The 18,892-nt window shown below is 46.1% G+C and overlaps 1 protein-coding gene across 1 annotated transcript in view; it reads left to right on the forward strand.

The window, feature by feature from the left end:
• Nucleotides 1–18,892, forward strand: part of EFCAB11 (EF-hand calcium binding domain 11) — a 59,137-nt gene that overhangs the window by 20,652 nt on the left and 19,593 nt on the right. The window lies entirely within an intron of this gene.

Below are 18,892 nucleotides of genomic sequence, written 5' to 3' on the forward strand. Positions count from 1 at the left end.
CGGCCACATGACGGGATGGGTTCCCCCAAGCCTCAGAATGGGAAGAGGAGGGGGTTGCGCCACCTGGTGCCTGGCTCTTCCCTGGGCCTGTGCTCCCCCAGACCTCAGAGAAAGGCCCTCTCATTCTCCCCTGGCCTGTTGTGGGTCAGCTTTATAGGAGTTGGGTTTGGCCCCACGTAGGGTGGCCAACCTCCAGGTGGTGGCTGGAGATCTCCCGCTATTACAGCCCTCTTCCCCACGCAGGGCTGAGCTGGTTCCTTCCTCCCTGCTCTCCCTGTGAGAGGTGCCCCCTGGGCCTGCGTTAGGGTTATCAGGTCCCTCTTCGCCACTGGCGGCAGGTTTTTGGGGCGGAGCCTGAGGAGGGTAGGGTTTGGGGAGGGACTTCAATGCCATAGAGTCCAATTGCCAAAGTGGCCATTTTCTCCAGTTGAACTGATCTCTATCAACTGGAGATCAGTTGTAATCGCAGGAGATCTCCAGCTAGTATAGGGTTGCCAGGTGCCTCTTTGCCACTGGCGGGAGATTTTTGGGGCAGAGCCTGAGGAGGGTAGGGTTTAGGGAGGGGAGGGACTTCAATGCCATAGAGTCCAATTGCCGAAGCTGCCATTTTTCTCCAGGTGATCTGATCTCTATTTCCTGGAGATCAGTTGAATTAGCAGGAGATCTCCTGCTACTACCTGGCAGTTGGCAACCCTAAGCTAGTACCTGGAGGTTGGCAAACCTAGGCCGCCTGCCTGCCTCTGGTTAGTTGACCCAGGGGGCTTGCCAAAGTGGAAATTCCCACCTGTTGGGCCGGGTTTGCTGCCCATGGGCCTTCCTGCTCTCAGTGCCTGCCCATGCTGCTGGTTCTCTGTCCTCCCCACTGTTGCCTGCTTCCCCTGGAAAGGTGATGCTGCCATGCCCGCAGCTGTCTATTCTGCTGCCAGATCAGTCTTCTGGTGCCCCTGCTGAGCCCTGTCACCTGCGGTGAGCCTGAGGCAGCTGCCCTTGCAGCCCATATTGGTTACTTTCCTCTCAGGCATGGCTCCAGCGGGCGGGCGGGCAAGGGTGAATCCATGGCCAGGACCATCCCCAGATGCAGTGGAAAATTATTTGAACCCGAGGAACCACCAAATAGCAAGCAGTGCTCTCAGTTTTTATTTTGACCTAGTAATATGCCCACCTTAATGATGGGCATAGTTTATATTTATGGAAAGACTTGTAAACTGCAAGGCTTCTGAGTGGGAGCACACATGTGCAATGTTCATGCTCTCCACACCTCCTGCGGGATCCTTGTTAGTGAGGACCAAGACTCCTAGTTTCCCCATTCCCCTTTTCCTCTGTCCGAATGACTGTCGTCTGTTCACTTACATGGGATAGAGTAAAGGGATGCACTCTAATCTGGGGACAGAGCCTGAGCCTGCTGTCTGCCCTTGGGACCTCCAGCTGCTGTGAATCAAGCCTGCTTCTGTCTCCATGTTTGGCTCTGTTTCTTGGTCACACTGGGGTGTGACCAAATTCCACGTAGGTAGGACAGAACGTTGGGATCAGACCTCAATACAATTTTGGATATGGAGATGCTCAGCAGCCTGAATAGTAATTAGGTGAGTAGAAGAGAGTTGAAGAGTTTTTTTTTTTATATACACTGACTTCTACCACTTAAGGAAGAATCAAACCAGTTTACAATCACCTTCCCTTCCCCACAACAGACACCCTGTGAGGTAGGTGGGACTGAGAGAGTTCTAAGAGAACTGTGACTAGCCCAAGGTCACCCAGCTGGCTTTCTGTGTAGGGGTGCGGAAACAAATCCAGTTCACCAGATTAGCCTCCGCCGCTCATGTGGAGGAGTGGGAAATCAAACCTGGTTCTCCACATTAGAATCCACCGCTCCAAACCACCACTCTTAACCATTACACCACGTAGGTGAAAGTCAGCAACTGCATCGACCCTTCCCCGATTTCTAAGCCTGCTGGTGTTTGTTTCATTGTAAAAGAAGCTCCCTGCACTGCTAACGCCACTATAGCTCCTGTTCATTTGTGGAGGAATACCCTGAGACTTTACACCAGACAGGTAGCAAAGAGTACTACTTGGCAGTGCTGGAAAGAGCTATGGGTCACTCCTTGCAGTTGCTTCTTGGATGTGGGGGAAGGAAAGGAGAAAAAGGATGGCTGGCAGGGGATGCAGCTTCTGTGTCCTAACCAGCATTTTTAAAGTGAAGTGTAAAGGAATTTTTTTTAAAAAAACGAGAGCCTAGTAAATTCAAACACGATAAAAGCTTGAAGTAGAATGGTACATATGGGAAATAGGAAGTGTTCAGAGATAGATGAATGTATGTCTTAATGTTATGCATGTTGCTTAGCAACAAGCAGTAAAAATGTAGACTAATGAGTAAAAAGTAATTCAAGGAGGAGAGACACATGTGTGGTTTAGTTTTGTAATGGAGTATGTGTGTGGGGGGGGAGTGTATAGGGTAATGAACAAGTTTCCAAAAAGCTGAAGAAAAAATTGGAGAACAGATTCCTGTCTTATCTTCATCTTTACATTAAATCTGCTGAGGTGGGAAAAAAGGCATCAGCTTTCAGACAGCCAATCAGCCATGCTTGTGATAATACCCAAATGTGCAATAAATATAAAGAAAATGAAAAGAAAGAGCAGAGAAATGGTCTAACCAATGCCAGAGTTTGATCAGCATGTCCTTATTAAAAAAAAAATCTTACTATGAAAAGTGCAAAATTCCAATAATGGACTGAATTAAAGTCTCTCTACTCTCGATGGAATGGCATTTGTATTTACACCAGGGTAAAGCAAAATTTCCCCCAATTTCCCCTTCCTACTGCATGCCCCAACATTCCTCTCCATTTTGTTCTGAGGGTTCTCTGAAGCAAAGGGAAACAGGGTGGGGCAGGGAAGATTCTACAAGCACCAATCTGCTCATTATTTGTTTGGATCCGAAGATTTCGTTAAATATCTTTTGTTAAATATCAAATTCATGGTGTTTTGTGATGTTTGTGTTGTTGCTTGTTTTGTGATCTGGCTTATAGTATTGATTTGATGTATGAACTTGTTTTTGTGCTGATGGCCAAAGAATATCAGAAACGTATCTGTGAACATGAATTAACGATGAGGTAGAAAATCAAAAATATTCCTACTGGTTCTTGTAGGTTATCCGGGCTGTGTAACCGTGGTCTTGGTATTTTCTTTCCTGATGTTTTGCCAGCAGCTGTGGCAGGCATCTTCAGAAGAGTAACACTGAAGGACAGTGTCTCTGAAGTTACTCCTCTGAAGATGCCTGCCACAGCTGCTGGCGAAACGTCAGGAAAGAAAATACCAAGACCACTGTCACACAGCCCGGATAACCTACAAGAACCAATGAACTCTGACCAAGAAAGCCTTCGACAATATTCCTACTGTTAGTGGGGCAAAGGAGACCAACCATTGTCAGTCTTCTGACCTTTTCTTCCCAAGCTACCCCTTGCCACTGTTTTTCCTTTATCTTTCACTTTAACCTTTTGACATGCTTGCTTCTCTGTTAAAGCCTAAAACAATTTCAGAAGCAGTTGGCTTACAGTTAATCCCTGCAGGATGAACTCTCATGAGAGCCAGCATGGTGTAGTGGCTTTGCGCGGCAGACTCTAATCTAAAGAACTGGGTTTGATTCCCCGCTCCTCCACATGAGTGGCAGACTCTAATCTGGAGAACCAGATTCTCCTTCTGCACTTGTAGCCTGCTGGGTGACCTTGGGCCAGTCACAGTTCTCTCAGAACTCTCTCAGCCCCACCTACCTCACAAGGTGCCGGTTGTGGGGAGGGAAAGGGAAGGCGATTGTAAACTGCTTTGAGATTACTTTCGGTAGAGAAAAGCAGGGTATAAAAAAACCAACTCTTTTTCTTCTTCTTCATATGTCATTTTTTTCCTACAGAGAGGTTAATGTATACATTTGTAAGCATCTGTTTGTATTTATAATCTCCATCACGGAGGCTTGGGGAGACCAAAAAATTAAAGGAATAAAACATTTCATTATATGTAATAAAATTTCACTACATGAAAAGTCCTTATCGCTCTGGCAGCTCATCAGTGACTGCTAAAAACCCATCCAGACAGAAAGATGTAATGATTGTGAAAGATTCTGATGCTTGGCTCATGGCAAGTTTTCAGTGGCAGGGCTACGGCTGAGAGCGGCTCTTGGTGGGTCCTACTGTCTAAACTGACCAAAGGTTGGACTTTGTCGATCTTCAGCATCTCAGCAGGGGAAGAAACCCAGCTCTTAGATTATGGTAGGCTAAGTTGATTCACCTCTACATAGATATTAATTTTTAAAAAATTATTAGCCGCTTTTCTTTTTTATGGAGCTCAAGGTGGTTTACAAACTTAGAATAAAATACATTAAAAACATAAAACCAAAATTTAAAATCACTAGAATCATAGAGTTGGAAGGGCCATACAGGCCATCTAGTCCAACCCCTGCTTAATGCAGGATCAGCCTAGAGCATCCCTGACAAGTGTTTGTCTGTCCTCTGCTTACAGACTGCCACTGAGGGGGAGTTCACCACATCCCTAGGTAGCTGAATCCACTGTCGAACAATTCTTACTGTAAAAAACTTTTTCCTAATATCCAGCCGGAACATCTCTGTCTGCAATTTAAGCCCTTTATTATGAGTCCTATCCTCTGCTGCCAAAAGGAACAGCTCTCTGTCCTCCTCTAAGTGACATTCATGAGAGCAATCATGTCCCCCCTCAGGACTGCTACTAAACTTAACCAAAAAAAACCCATCTTCAGCTGTCTTCTAAAGATAGAAAGTGAGAGGGCCAGCCACATCTCTTGTGAAGGTTGTTCCCTAACCATGGGGCTGCCACTGAAAACTCCCTCTCTCATCATGTGCCCACCAAACAGGCTTCTTTCTTTAGTTTTTGGGATTATCAGGAGGGCTCTCCCTGCGATTTTAATTCCTGGGTAGGAACATATGGGAGAAGATGGTTCTTCAGATTATCTGGTGCCAAGCCATATAGGGCTTTGAAGGTCAAAACCAACACCTTGAAATTATGAAGTGTACCTCACCTTGTCATTCCGGCAGTCAGCGATCTAAGATCACAGTTGTGAACTTCACTTCAACAATGTCAATCTAAATTGTAAAATGAAATAAATATATTGGTACCTGCTCGGAAACCTGCATTTTCCAGCAACGGTAGTACATGAGTGAATTGCCTCCGTCACAACTTAGAAACTATTCTGATCCTTGTTCCAGTTCCTGCTAGTTCAACAAAGATATCATAGAATCATAGAAACATAGAGTTGGAAGGGACATCCAGGGTGATCTAGTTCCACCCCCTACACAATGCAGGTAATTCACAACTACCTTCCCCCCCCCACACACACACACACACAGTGACCCCTGCTCCATGCCCAGAAGATGGCAAAAAAAACTACAGGTCATCTGGCCTGGAGGTAAATTGCTTCTTGACCCCAAAGTGGCAGTCAGCATTAACCTGGGTATGTAAGAAAGGGCCATGAGAGCCCAACACTGATGCGATCCTTCCTGCCCTCCCTCTCATGATCTGCCTAAGTCCACAGAATCAGCATTGCTGTCAGATGGCCATCTAGCCTCTGCTTGAAAACCTCCAAAGGAGAGCCCACCACCTCCTGAGGAAGCCTGTTGCACTGAGGAACCATTCTGACTGTTAGAAAGTTCTTCCTAATGTTTAGCTGAAAACTCTTTTGATTTAATTTCAACCCGTTGGTTCTGGTGCGACGTTCTGGGACAACTCAGCACCATCCTCTAGATGACAGCCCTTCATCTACTTGAAGAGGGTTAGCATATCACCTCTCAGTCATCTCCTTTCCAGGCTAAACATACTGAGTTCCTTCAACCTTTTCTCATAGGACTTGGTCTCCAGATTCCTCACCTTACTGAAATCAAGATAAACTATGTCTACAGCATTCCCCTGATCCAGCAAGGTAGTAGCTTTCTCAAAAAAGGAGAAAAGGTTAGTCTGACATGACTTGTTCTTGAGAAACCCGTGCTGGCTCTTAGTCATCACAGCCATCTTTTCTAAATGTTCAAGGACTGACTGTTTGATGATTTGTTCTAAAACATTTCCGGATATAGACATCAAGCATAAACTTTGGAGCAATCCATTATTATTACATGAGCTCATAAAGCTTCCTTATAATGAATCAGAACATTGATCTATCTGGCAGCATTTCTCCAGGGACTCGGGTGGCAATCTCACATCACCTACTACTTGATTTATTTTTTAAACTGGAGATGCTGGGAATTGAACTTGGGACCTTGTGTAGGCAAAGCCTACATCTCTGAGCCATGGCTCCATCAAACCCTATGATTTAGGAAATACCTGCCCACTTTAGAATCTGCTGCCTAGAAGCCTGGGACTCTGCACAGCCCTCCCTCATTTCCAAATGCTGCAGTCCATCTCACGGGCAAGCTAGGGATGTTGAATGGTGTGTCAAAACCTGCAGAAGCTTAGCTGCTTTTGAAGTGGCAAGTTTCAAGGTATCTCTTGCAGGCAAAAAAAATTGTTAATTTGATCCCTAAGCTGGAGAGGCCTGATCTGTAACCTCTTTGTAGAGCTCGTTAAAATGAACATAGTAGATAAAGCCAACTGCATTCAAAAGTGGCAAAGCAAGGAGCTCTCTTATGAATGGGGTCTTTAATTGGCTGCCATGTCCAGATCGAGGACTACAAAAGGAAGATAAGATTACAATGACTATATGTTCTGTAACTGGATGAAGTCTCAACAGTTGTTGCTGAAGGTGATATGTTAATAAACTGTAAATAGAATAAATAAATAGATGTGATCCCCGCCTACAGGTTTTCATTGTAAACCTGACTTGGCGCATCCAAAAAAGCAGGGAAGGGGTGGGAAGTGTTCAGTTTTATAAGCATAAGCAAAAAAAAAAGTAAATTTCAAGCCTTTTTTTTTTAAAGTAGATTAAACTGCCAATATTGGCTTGGATCCAGTGCAGAATTTCTGCTCGAGCTCTTGTGCAAACGGAAACTCAAGGAAAAGACCATGGCTGGCGCTTGTGCCAAGTCAGGCTTATTTTATCCCCGCTTGCTTTTCTGATTGTGCAAGGTCTTGTGCAACCAGTTTCTTGGCACTATGAGATATAGGGGGGAAAGAACAAGACCTTGTGCAAACAGAACTGCGCTAAGTCTGTTCATGTTTCTGCTTGTGCATTGCTGGATCCAAGTCCCTTGACAGGAACACATGAAGTTGTCTTATACTGAATCAGACCCTTGGTCCATCAAGTCAGTATTGTCTACTCACACCGGCAGCAGCTCTCCAGGGTCTCAGGCAGAGGTCTTTCACATCACCTACTTGCCTAGTCCCTTTAACTGGAGATGCTTGGGATTAAACCTGGGTCTTTCTGAATGCTCCACAGATGCTCTACTACTGAGCCATGGCCCTTACCCTAAGGAAGGGAATTCCGTGTGTCAGGTGCCACAACAGAAAATGGACGGGTATTGTAAAGTATACAGGGCGGGTAGAGCAATCCAAAGGGAAGGGAGCAAAACGTCTGGAGGCGGCATGACCCCTGTGCCTGTATAGATGCCACTTACACTGTCTAAAGTGGCACTTTATGATGGTGCAGGGCCACTTACAACGGTGGTGGGGAGCGGCACGGCAACGCCTCACCTGGGTGCCAGTGCAGCCGCCATGAAACCATAGCTCCAGCACAGGGGCTCGTGCTGGTGCCAAAGGGGGTGTTCCCTAAGCCCTTTTGCCCTGGGAATGCCCCCTTTTACAGGCACCAACTTGCACAAGCAAAATTGGTGGCACAGTCCTGTGAAATCCTATGGAGAGGTTTCACGGTTGTTGTTCATTTTCAGCTTGCTGCACCCAGCAGCAATCCACTCAGGAGGTGGCACGGCTGCGCCATCCCTGAGCCCACCCCAGCTACCCCTCCCTCAGGATTACGCTCTTAGTCAGCCTTTGCAAGACTGTTGAGGGATTTAAAAGTAAGACTAAAAAGTTTGTTTTGGATGATGCTTTGATTATGTTTAAAGTTGTGTGGGAGGCCAAAACTAGCATATGTTCATCTGCGTGGCTTCTATGCAGTCCCACATTGGGACTGCGCATGTGCAGGCCAGCCACGGATAAGATTTGTCAGTTTCTACAAAATCAAAAGTGAAAGCGCTCCCCCTCCCCTCGGGCCATGTAGCCTTCCCGCCCAAACAGCCACATGACCAAGGGGGAGGAAGCGCTCTTCCCTCCAGTTCTCTTTCTGCCACCACGGAGAAAGAATGTGTTTAGCTTCTGCTCCATCAATGGAGTCTGAAAAGGCTCCACTTTTCAAGAATTGTCGTACATGCGGTACGAAAATGGCGAAGACAGTCAGTCATCAGGATTGTCTCTTTTGTCTGGGAGAAGGTCATATTTCTTCCACTTGCAAGAGCTGTGCTAAGCTCACGACGAAGGCCTTAAAAGGTCGTTCGTCTCGTCTGCTGTCTCATCTCTACAAGGAGTCCCTCTGTCCGGATCCTGTTGCAAGCCCGTCCAAAAGATCCCTGGATCTTGAAGGTCAGGTAGACGAACCGGGGCCCTCAGCAAAAAATCCTCGCCGGGGTGCAGGAGGGATGTCCAAACGGGACAAATCATCCAAAGCGGCTAACTCTCAAGTTATTAAGCCGGCTAAGTTCATCGCTCCAGGGTTGCAGGACAGCCGCGGACGTGGTTCCTCTCGGTGCCAGTCTCGCTCAAGGTCGCCTCGGCGCCTATCAATGTCACGCTCCCCTCGACGCCGATCTCCTGCAAAGTCACCCCATCCTTTGGCGTCTCTTGCCTTCGACGTCGCTGGGAGGCAACCTCCGCTGATCACCATCGAGGATTCGCCTCCTAATTCCCTGGCTACCCCCTCGGTACCAATCCCGAGCAGGGCCCAGGAGGAGAAAGAGCTCTTCACTCAGCACCTCCTTCATCTTTATAAGGACATGTCCTTGCCGCCAGAGAAGTCCCCTTCAAATCTCGGCGCCGAGACTGGACCGGCTTCTGCTGCCATTACAGATGCTTCAGCTCTTCCGGCCAGCACAGGCAAAGATGGTGGCGATACTGTACAGTCTCCTGGTGAAAACCAGCACAGCTCTCAACGGACTTCGACCGCTAAGAGTCCTGCGGCATCGAAACAAGGGTCGACTTCTCAGCACCAACCCGACACCAAACGGGAGTCCCGACACCAATCTCGGAGTCGTTCGTCGTCTCGTCCGTCTGATCATCGACGCCAATCTCGATCCCATCGCCTGCCCGATCATTGGCGTTGATCCAGATCCCACCGCCCGTCCGTCCATCGAAGCTGTACCCGTTCTCACCGTCTGGCCAACCACCAACGCCGACACCCTTCTCAGAGCCGATCCGTCTCCCAACGCCGCTCCTATTCTTGGCATCAATCCACTCCGCCTCGGCATTGACACTCTTGGCATCGACATTCTTGGCGTCGATCTTACTCGGCGTCGATGCACTTGGAGTCGACCTCACTCGCTGGTCACCACCGCAGCTGATCGTCTCGCAGCTGATCGTCTTCGGTGAGCTCCCATCCTAGACGCCGACATGGTCATCGTTGGAGCCGATCGCCATCTCATCGTCGGCGCCATCATTCATCAAGCTATGAATCCAGATACCGTTCGTCTCGTCATCGTGAAGAGACCTGGTGCCTCAGAACGCCTTGGGAGCACAAAAGGCCAAGGCAAGAGACACGTCGGGAAGCTGCTCCTTCCAGATCCCCTTCTATGTCAAGTGACATTGTCCATTTGGAGTCTGATGCAGCTATGACCCAGGACTCGGACGGGGAATCCCACACCTCATTGGCCTCACCGGAGGACACTGTGGGGGACACTAAGCCAGTTTCCCCTACGGAGGATGTCCGAATGTATGCGGAGCAACTTATCCACATGGCTAAAGCCCTCAATATTGATTTCAGACCTGATGATTCGGGTCCTATTGATTCTATTATGGACATCCTACATTCCCCTGATGTGGACCCCATGGCCCTTCCCATGGTTAAGAGCATCCTAGAGGTGGCTCATGCTAATTGGGCTAAACCCGCTTCGGTCCCCTCCTCCTCAAAAAGAGTGGAGAATCTCTACAAGATTCGTAGGGAGGGTGGGGAATTCCTGTATCAACATCCTCCCCCTAACTCCGTAGTGGTCGAGGGGTTGCCTGGTAAATACAGGTCCAGGGCACACTCCTCCCCTCAAGACAGGGAGGGACGCAAGCTAGATGCCCTAGCAAGCTAGATGCAATTACAGATGATGTTTGGGTTCTTAAAGTAATAAAGGTTGGATACTTTATAGAATTTGAAACATTGCCTCCATTTCAAGCCCCAGGGTGCTCTACCTCGACTTCTCCAGACCAATTGGTGCAAGAGATACAAGACCTCCTTCACAAGGGGGCTGTCACAGAGGTTCCCCCTGATGACCGGGTCCGCGGGTACTATTCCCGCTTCTTCCTTGTCGACAAAAAAGGAGGGGGAAAACATCCTATACTGGATCTCCAGGGGGTGAACGAGTTCGTAAAAATTAGGAAATTTCATATGCTCTCGCTCCCTGAAGTTATTCCCCTTTTGGATGAGCATATGTGGTTTGTGGTATTGGATCTACGTGATGCATACTTTCACATTGCAATCTATACCGAGTGCCGGCGCTACCTGCGCTTTGCATGTGATGGGAGACACTTCAAGTATGCTGTTTTGCCCTTCAGTTTAGCAACGGCCCCTAGGACTTTCATTAAGTGCCTATCAGTCGTAGTGGCGCACCTAGCCCTAAGGGCATCATTTCCCCCTACCTAGATGACTGGCTGGTAGTGGGCATTTCAGAACACCACCCAACCCTACATCAACAAACAAGGCGGCACAGGGTCTGTTTTGCTCTGCAGGGAGACCATCGACATTTGGGAATGGGCCGTAGCTCATGACATCACGTTAGTCGCAATTCACATAGCGGGCACAAACAACATGCTCGCCGACGCCCTGAGCCATCGTACGAACGAAGTTCACGAACTCACTTTAGATTCACGGTGTCTTCACCTATTCACAGTTTGGGGCAACCCTCAAATAGACCTGTTTGCCACTCATCACAATTCAGTATGTCCGCAGTTTTACTCACGGGCAGGGGCGAGCCCAGGTTCATTGGGAGATGCGTTCCAGACAATCTGGTCTGGAACCCTGTTCTATCTGTTCCCACCCTTCCCTCTCCTCAACAAGGTACTGGCCAAAGTGAAACGGGACAAGACCAATGCCATCATTGTGACCCCCTTCTGGCCCAGGAGATCGTGGTTTGCAGTACTAATGTCTCTAGCTCACGGGGAATACATCCTCCTTCCCAAGGAACCCTCTCATTCCCCATCCGACATCCAGCTAGCGGCATGGAGGATACAGGCGTAGGTCAGTGGTCTGACAGAGTGGCTAGGGTTTTGTTACATTCCCTCAAATCTTCGACTAGACGTTCTTATGACGCTAAGTGGAAACGGTTCTCCCTGTGGGCCACTGGTAAAACTCTGTCCCCTGTCGTAAGGTTTTGAGTATTTGCTTTCTCTTAAAGATGTTGGACTCGAATTCTTCCATTAAAGTTCATTTAGCCGCAGTTTTGGCATTTCACGTGGACATTGACTCTTTCTCTGTGTTTTCGCATCCACATTCAAAGAGATTCCTGAAGGGCCTTATGAATCTGTATCCACCTGTAGCCCCCCCGGTTCCACAATGGAGTTTATCTCTTGTGCTAGCTCATGAGACATCCCTTTGAGCCTTTAGCCACCTGTGAGCTCTCCTTGCTCTCATTTAAAGCAGCCTTCCTGGTCGCCATTACTTTGGCTAGAAGAGTTAGCGACCTGTCGACTCTATGCCACTCTCCGCCGTTCACTAAATTTCATTCGGATAGAGTGGTGTTGAAACCCAAACTTTCCTTTTTGCCTAAGGTGGTCTCATCTTTTCACCTGGCTCAGGACATAGTCCTACCGGGTTTTTTTCCGAATCCATCCTCCAATGCTGATAAAGCGTTGCATTCCCTGGATGTACGGAGGGCTCTTCTTTTTTACATACAAAGAACAACAAGTTTCAGAGTGGATGACAATTTATTCGTTTGTTTTGGTGGCCACTGTAAAGGGCACCGGGCCTCCCCGCAGACCCTTTCTAGGTGGATCACTGACTATCAAGTTGGCCTACGAATTCACCCGTAAGGAGTGTCTGCCCATGCTTAAGGATCATTCAAACAGAGCGTATACGGCATCTGTCGCATTTTCCTCCAGAATCGATCTTAAGGACGTCTGTAGAGCTGCCACCTGGTTGACACCTTCCACGTTCATGAAACATTACGCTGTCGACATGGATTCCGCCAGAGAGGCAGCAGTGGGACGTGCCGTTTTGCAATCTTTATTTCAGTGAATGTCCCACACCCACCATCCTGATAAGCGAGCTTGCTACTCTCCCAATGTGGGACTGCATAGAAGCCACGCAGATGAAAAACAGAGTTTCACTTACCTGTAACTGTTGTTCATCTGGTGGTCTTCTATGCAGGCACACATCCCTCCCTCCTTCCCCGCTGTGGGACCTTCTCCTTTCCACTGGAGTGGTTCCGTGGCGGCAGGTTGGAGAACTGGGGGGAAGAGCGCTCCCTCCCCCTTGGTCATGTGGCCATTTGGGCGGGAAGGCTACATGGCCTGAGGGGAGGGGGAGCGCTTTCACTTTCGATTTTGTAGAAGCTGACAAATCTTATGCGTGGCTGGCCTGCACATGCGCAGTCCAAATGTGTGCCTGCACAGAAGACCACCAGATGAACAAAAGTTACAGGTAGGTGAAACTCTGTTTTTCCAGCTAGATCTTCTTCCACTTCCACTTCTTTAGAAAAACGGAATGCTGGTTTAAAAACAATAGCTCAGGTCCTGCGAACTCGTCCCACATGTGCTTGGCTCTGCCTACTGCAGAGCTCGCTTCCTCAGCCGCTATCGCTTCCATGGCAGCTATCCATCTTGTGCAAACGGAAGTACTAGTGGCAGAGGAAAAGAGCAATACTGCAGCCGAGTGACGCACATGCAGCACACGTTTACAAGGTCCAAGCCAACAACAACAAAAGTGTTGACCTTGCAGGCAGTACCCAGACTTCAAACGGCCAGGACAAATTTGTCATTTTGGTGGTGGGATTTTTTTTAAATCTCTATGCCTCTCAGGAGGACCTGAAAGTAACTAAAGTTTGTGCTGTTCATACTCAGTGTATGACTATGGTCATATATCTATGCTGTTCATACTCGATATATGACTATGGTAAAATTTCATTTTTTGCTGTCATTTCCAAGATAGTAGCCACAATCATGTGAGATCCATTAATTTACTAATTATCCTTTTATTCCCCCTTTTCCCTCTCAGACAGATTGTACTCATTTTGCTTTGCACAGCAGTTTGAAAGTTCATATAGGAAGGAATATTTCATGTAATCTATTATCATTTGGGAATAAAGCCTACAGAACATTTCTGAAATCTTTTTTTAAAAACAAAATTCCCATCCTTTCAGCAATATAAAGGAAAAGCAGGTTGCTTCTTCGGTTGCCAACTATCTGAAGAAAAAATGACCTGTCCCTTTATTAGAGGCTTATTGGGATATCATTTACCAAGTGATTTATTTCCATGCTTTGAAAAGAATCCCACTTATACACATTAAGCCTCAGTTAAAGGGACAGGGCATTTTCTTCTTGGCCTGTTGGCAACCCAGGTTCCTTAACTGAAACTGTTGTTCTTTGAGGTCATCTGTATGTTCACACTGGTGGGCTTTGCCTAGAGACCCGAAAGAGGTGAACTGTGGTTAAAAAGGTAAAGGTGCAAGCACCAGGTCATTACTGACCCATGGGGTGACGTCACATCCCAACATTTACTAGGCAGACTATGTTTACAGGGTGGTTTGCCATTGCCTTCCCCAGTCATCTACACTTCACCCCCAGCAAGCTGGGTACTCATTTTACCTACCTCGGAAGGATGGAAGGCTGAGTCAACCTTGAGCCGGCTACCTGAAACCGACTTCCATCGGGATCGAACTCAGGTCGTGAGCAGAGCTTTTGACTGCAGTACTGCCGCTTACCACTCTGTGCCACGGGGAGGCTCTAACTAACTGTGCTTATCATCTAGCAATCTGGGCCTCTGGTAAAGTTACTGTAATGGATAATGCCATTAGCACCTCCTGTTGCAGTCCAAAACGGTGGCAGTAGGCCTTCATCCTCTTCATCTCTCTGCAGGTGTGGTCTGGTGGCTTGTTTCTCCAGGGCAACTGCTAGAACTGGGTTTTCATTCTTCTGTTGGAGAACTGGACCCGGGTCTACAGTGCTATAGGAAGTGCCAGTGGGATGATGTTTTGAGGCTGATTACAGCCCCTCTCTCTTCGCCCTGGGGAACTTTAAAGAGCTGCCTATAATGCAGCACTCTGAGCTTTGGTAGCATAACAAAAAACTAGGTGTGTGTGTGAGAGCTATTGAAAAAATATGTGTACTAGGATAGTCAACTGCCTGGAGGGAAAATATCCTGTCCTTTTAATAGAAGCTTAATAGGATGTTATTTCATGCCATGGAAAGCTTCAGCTGCCCATTTCCACTCATTAAGCCTCTGCTAAAGGGGTGGGACAGCACACTGGCAGCCATGATATATACTGATACCGAGTAGCAGATTCATAGGTGGTTCAGAAAACGTTTAGGCTTAATCATGGTTCGTGGGCCTGAAACATTTGGGATATGGTAATTAGAAGGTCTCTTTCAGTTGATTCTAATAAACACCAAATAATGCTAATAACAAACACCAAATAATGCTATTGATCCTCGAGTATAGGACTTGCAAGGAATCCAGCCATTTTGGTAAGAAGCTGACTGGAAAGTGAGCAGAATGTTCTTCTTGCGTCTGATGGAGTGGTGTGTGCAGGGGAGCCTTTCCCTGTTAGTGGATCTCTGCCACATCATTGCTTACTCCCTCAGGTTTAAAAAGCCATTTGATCGTTTGGGGCAAACTGTTCCCAGAAGGCAAACTGCCTTTGATACCGATGTGCTGTTTTGGGCTTGTTTCTCTGGGGGTTTTTAGCGAGTGTTCCTGCTGGCAGTTCTTGTACAAAGTCTCCTTTTTGGTATTTCAGGAGAGTTCAAGTAGCAGTTTGGGAGTTTTCAGAGCGGAGTTGCTTATGGCACAAAACTCTAAAATAAGCTTCTCCTCTATGCATGCCTTGATATGCCCAGTCCTCTGGATGTTTACCCAGAAGCTCCACTGAGTTCAGAGATCCTTTCTGCCAAGTGGGCGAGTTTAGGATTGCAGCCCTGGTTTCTCATTTTTTGTTGTTATGTGCTTTATTAATGAAATACCCAGCATCCATTAGCAAAATAAGATACCTAAGAAATTGAAAATTATTCATAAGTGCATGGCTTCAGTAATTTCGCCTCTCTGAAGTTATTGTTTATATTGTTTATTGTGGAATTATAAATCTGCTTTCTTGGTTTGTTCAAGCCATAATTCTGGCTGCAGTTCTTTCTAGTCAAATAGTTAACTGCCAGTGTGTCATTTGAATAAATGATAAACTAATAAATGTCCATTGTATATAGTCGTATTCCTTTATTAACAAATCCACATAATGGAAGCATGTATTTTGCTAGGAACTTGGAAAATGCATGTGTTTGAAGAAAGTTACAGAGTGTAGGGGAAAGGAACAGTTACAGTCTTAAGTGGTATGGAAAGCTAGAGTAACAGCTAAAGAAAAGTCTTTATTCAGAGCTTTTGTCTGCAAGGTACAATAACAACCTTGAACTCAAAATTTATTTATGGTATTAATAGAAATAGCACGAGGACAATACTGTGAATTACTTTGCAGAGAAGAGCACTATTCAGAGTAGAGGAGAACATTACATTGATATTCAGGTCTTCTTGTTTCTTTACAAAAGACCGTTTTTTATTTAAGGAAGCAATTATAAGTTCATTGTTTTGAAGGGTGGGGAGGAAAGGAACAAAACTTGTAGACTTTGTTCATTTTTAGTGAGAAAAATGCCACTACCACCTAATCTAGCCAAAGTAACGTTGCACACAGGTTTAACTAGAGGCCTGCAGCTAAAATTTTGGTCTGTTGCCTGCCTTTCTCTCTTGTTTCTTGTCCCCTTCAATCCTTTCTCCCATCCCTTGTGTTGCATGTATTGCAATATTGCAACCTTCTGGCCCTATTATGTGTTTACTGAGAAGTGTCCCACTGCATTCAATGGGGGCTTATTCCCATGCGTGTGGCATTGGGATCTTCCCCTGTCTTGCAACCTGTTGAGAGGAGGAGGAAGGAAAAGAAGGCCACTCTGCACTCTGCACTCCCTCCACCCCAGTCCTTGGCACTTGCAGCTCCCTTTGCAAAGGGACCATTTGTTGCTTGATCTGCTGGCAGCCACCTGGAGAGCAAATGACAAGCAGATTATTGGCGAAGATAGCAGAGCCTGCAGCTCCCGAGAAGTAAAGCACAACAGCGGCAGCTCCTCTTCTTTCCTATTTACTTGCTTCATTTATAGCCCACCTATCTCCCCAATGGGGGCTCAAAGCTTACGATCCTTCTTGTCTAGAGAGAGTGCAAGGCTGACAAAGGTTGTACCTGTATGCATAGCTAAATAAGAGCAAGCCCCATTGAACTCAGTTTGAACATTAAGGTCTATTTCAGAGGGACTTCCACGAAGGTACCGTAGTTTCAGAAGGCTGCAATAGAACAGCTAGATTCGAATCCAGAGTGTTGGAACTGTTCCTGCTGCTGTCTGCTTGGTGCTTTTTTTAAAGGGTCAGGCTCTACATCAGGGGTCAGGAACCCATTAGCCCAACTACATCAAAATTCATAGCAAGAGGTTAACAAGAAGCCAGAACAAGAATGTTCATTTGCATTATTGCTAATTGCTATTTTATGAATTATTGTTGTGAATTCTTTCTTAGAAAGTGGCATACATGAGGTCTCATAATAAGGATTAAAGAGCACCAGGTGCAAATTTTTTAGTGCACTGGCATCAATCTTCCCATGCTTCACACTTGGATTACTTGCCAACTGCTTAGGATTGCTTGTGTTTGTCAGTATCTGGACAGCGCACCTCCGTGCACCGTCCTCCGGGGGCATTCCAGGGGCGTTCCCGGTCCGGTCCAGGGGAGGAGCCAGATTTAGGTGGCCTCCTAAGCCCTTTTAGCTCAGGAATGCCCCCTTTGCCCTTACTTGTACTTACTCTACCTTTTGAGGTGGCGTAGGCCCATAGAACCCTATGGAGCAGTTCCATAGGGCTTGCAAGTAAGGGCAAGGTTTTGGCTTCAGTGGTCGGGGGGGGGAAGCACAGCCCTCCCCCTCAGGAAAGGGCGGTAAGAATCTTTTGCAGAAAAAAATACTAGTGCAGTATGGTTACTATGTGTGTGTGTAAAGTGCAGTCAAGTCGCCGACTTATGGCGACCCCTTTTTGGGGTTTTCATGGCAAGAGACTAACAGAGGTGGTTTGCCAGTGCCTTCCTCTGCACAGCAACCCTGGTATTCCTTGGTGGTCTCCCATCCAAATACTAACCAGGGCTGACCCTGCTTAGCTTCTGAGATCTGATGAGATCAGGCTCGCCTGGGCCATCCAGGTCAGGGCATAGTTACTATAAGGTAACAAAAAAAGTGACACCCTTCTGAGCCCATTGACTTCAATTAGGATTGCACTGTAGTTTACCTTCGAAAGATCTGCAGACTTTCATTCTAAATTATTCAGTCTTTGCCTAGGACATACTACTTCGAAGACTTGTCCAATTTTATTTATCTTCGCATTTTGCTTTTATCACTGTTGACAGATTTATTTAAAATATTTCAGTCTGATTTGTAACCTGGGCTTAGTTATGGAGTTTTTAAAAATATTTTCAACCACTGAGGAAAATATACTGCTAAGAAGCAAATTTATGGAATAATAAAATCTAGAGATAGAAAAGTTGTCTTAGGTCAAGTAGTCAATTTCCCTTTGCTGCACAAAAATGGTTTGCTTTCCATTATGTATTTTGGCCCTACTGATGTGTGCCAAACAGAGCTTTACTTTTCCTCCTGGAATAAGGCTCCTTGGGAATGTTAAGTGTTATTAAAAAGGGGTGGGTGGAAAAGGCAGACTCAAGGTCAAGCTGTTCCGAAGGCAAGCAAGTCCTGTAGGGTTGATAAGACTCAACATCAGCTACTTTTAAAAAAAAAAACTGTAGTAGAAAATTTAAAACCCTACAGTCAATACAGTCACAAATTAATTTAAAATAACATCAGCATTCCTTGTTTAACATTTTCCAAACGGTTGTTTTTGTTTCAAAATTTAACAAAGTGTTGCCATTGCTGCGCACATTTTTCTCTTGAATATAATTTTGTCCCCCCACAATACTTGTATATAGTCAACGTATTCATTAACATTGTATTCCAAACTCTACAAATCACTTCGTCAGCTCCTGGCATTATTGTGCTTCTCTTGCTTAGCGAACAAGATTCTAGCAGTAACCCACACATTTTTTTCAGCAGTCAGCGTGTTTTTCCTTTTTGATAGTTTATGTATCCCAAAAGGTATGACCCAGGACCACAAGGAGCTGGATAGCTGGCTGTATTTTTAATTGTGCTATGTTTATTTTTTCAGTGGATTTGTGCTAGTGCACTACGTATGGAAAAGTTTCCATGCTTTTCGTTACACCTCCAACAATGATGAGATTCCTCTCCCAATAGTTAGACAGTTTAATAAGCATGTAATACCATCTGTTTTTAATATATGTTCTTTTTACTGCACCTCAGTGAAACTTACTTACATCTTGTAACCAGCCTTTCTGTTGGACCTTCAAGATACTCCAAATCCTTTACCCATTTGGTTTCTTAAAGTCCAAATTATCTAGTTTTCCAAGGAAATCAGCTGATTTTATCTGTTTTTTTTTTTTTAAAAAGATATGCCACTCTAT

This window comes from Euleptes europaea, chromosome 6, assembly GCF_029931775.1.
Source record: "Euleptes europaea isolate rEulEur1 chromosome 6, rEulEur1.hap1, whole genome shotgun sequence".
In the NCBI taxonomy this organism is placed as follows: domain Eukaryota; kingdom Metazoa; phylum Chordata; class Lepidosauria; order Squamata; family Sphaerodactylidae; genus Euleptes; species Euleptes europaea.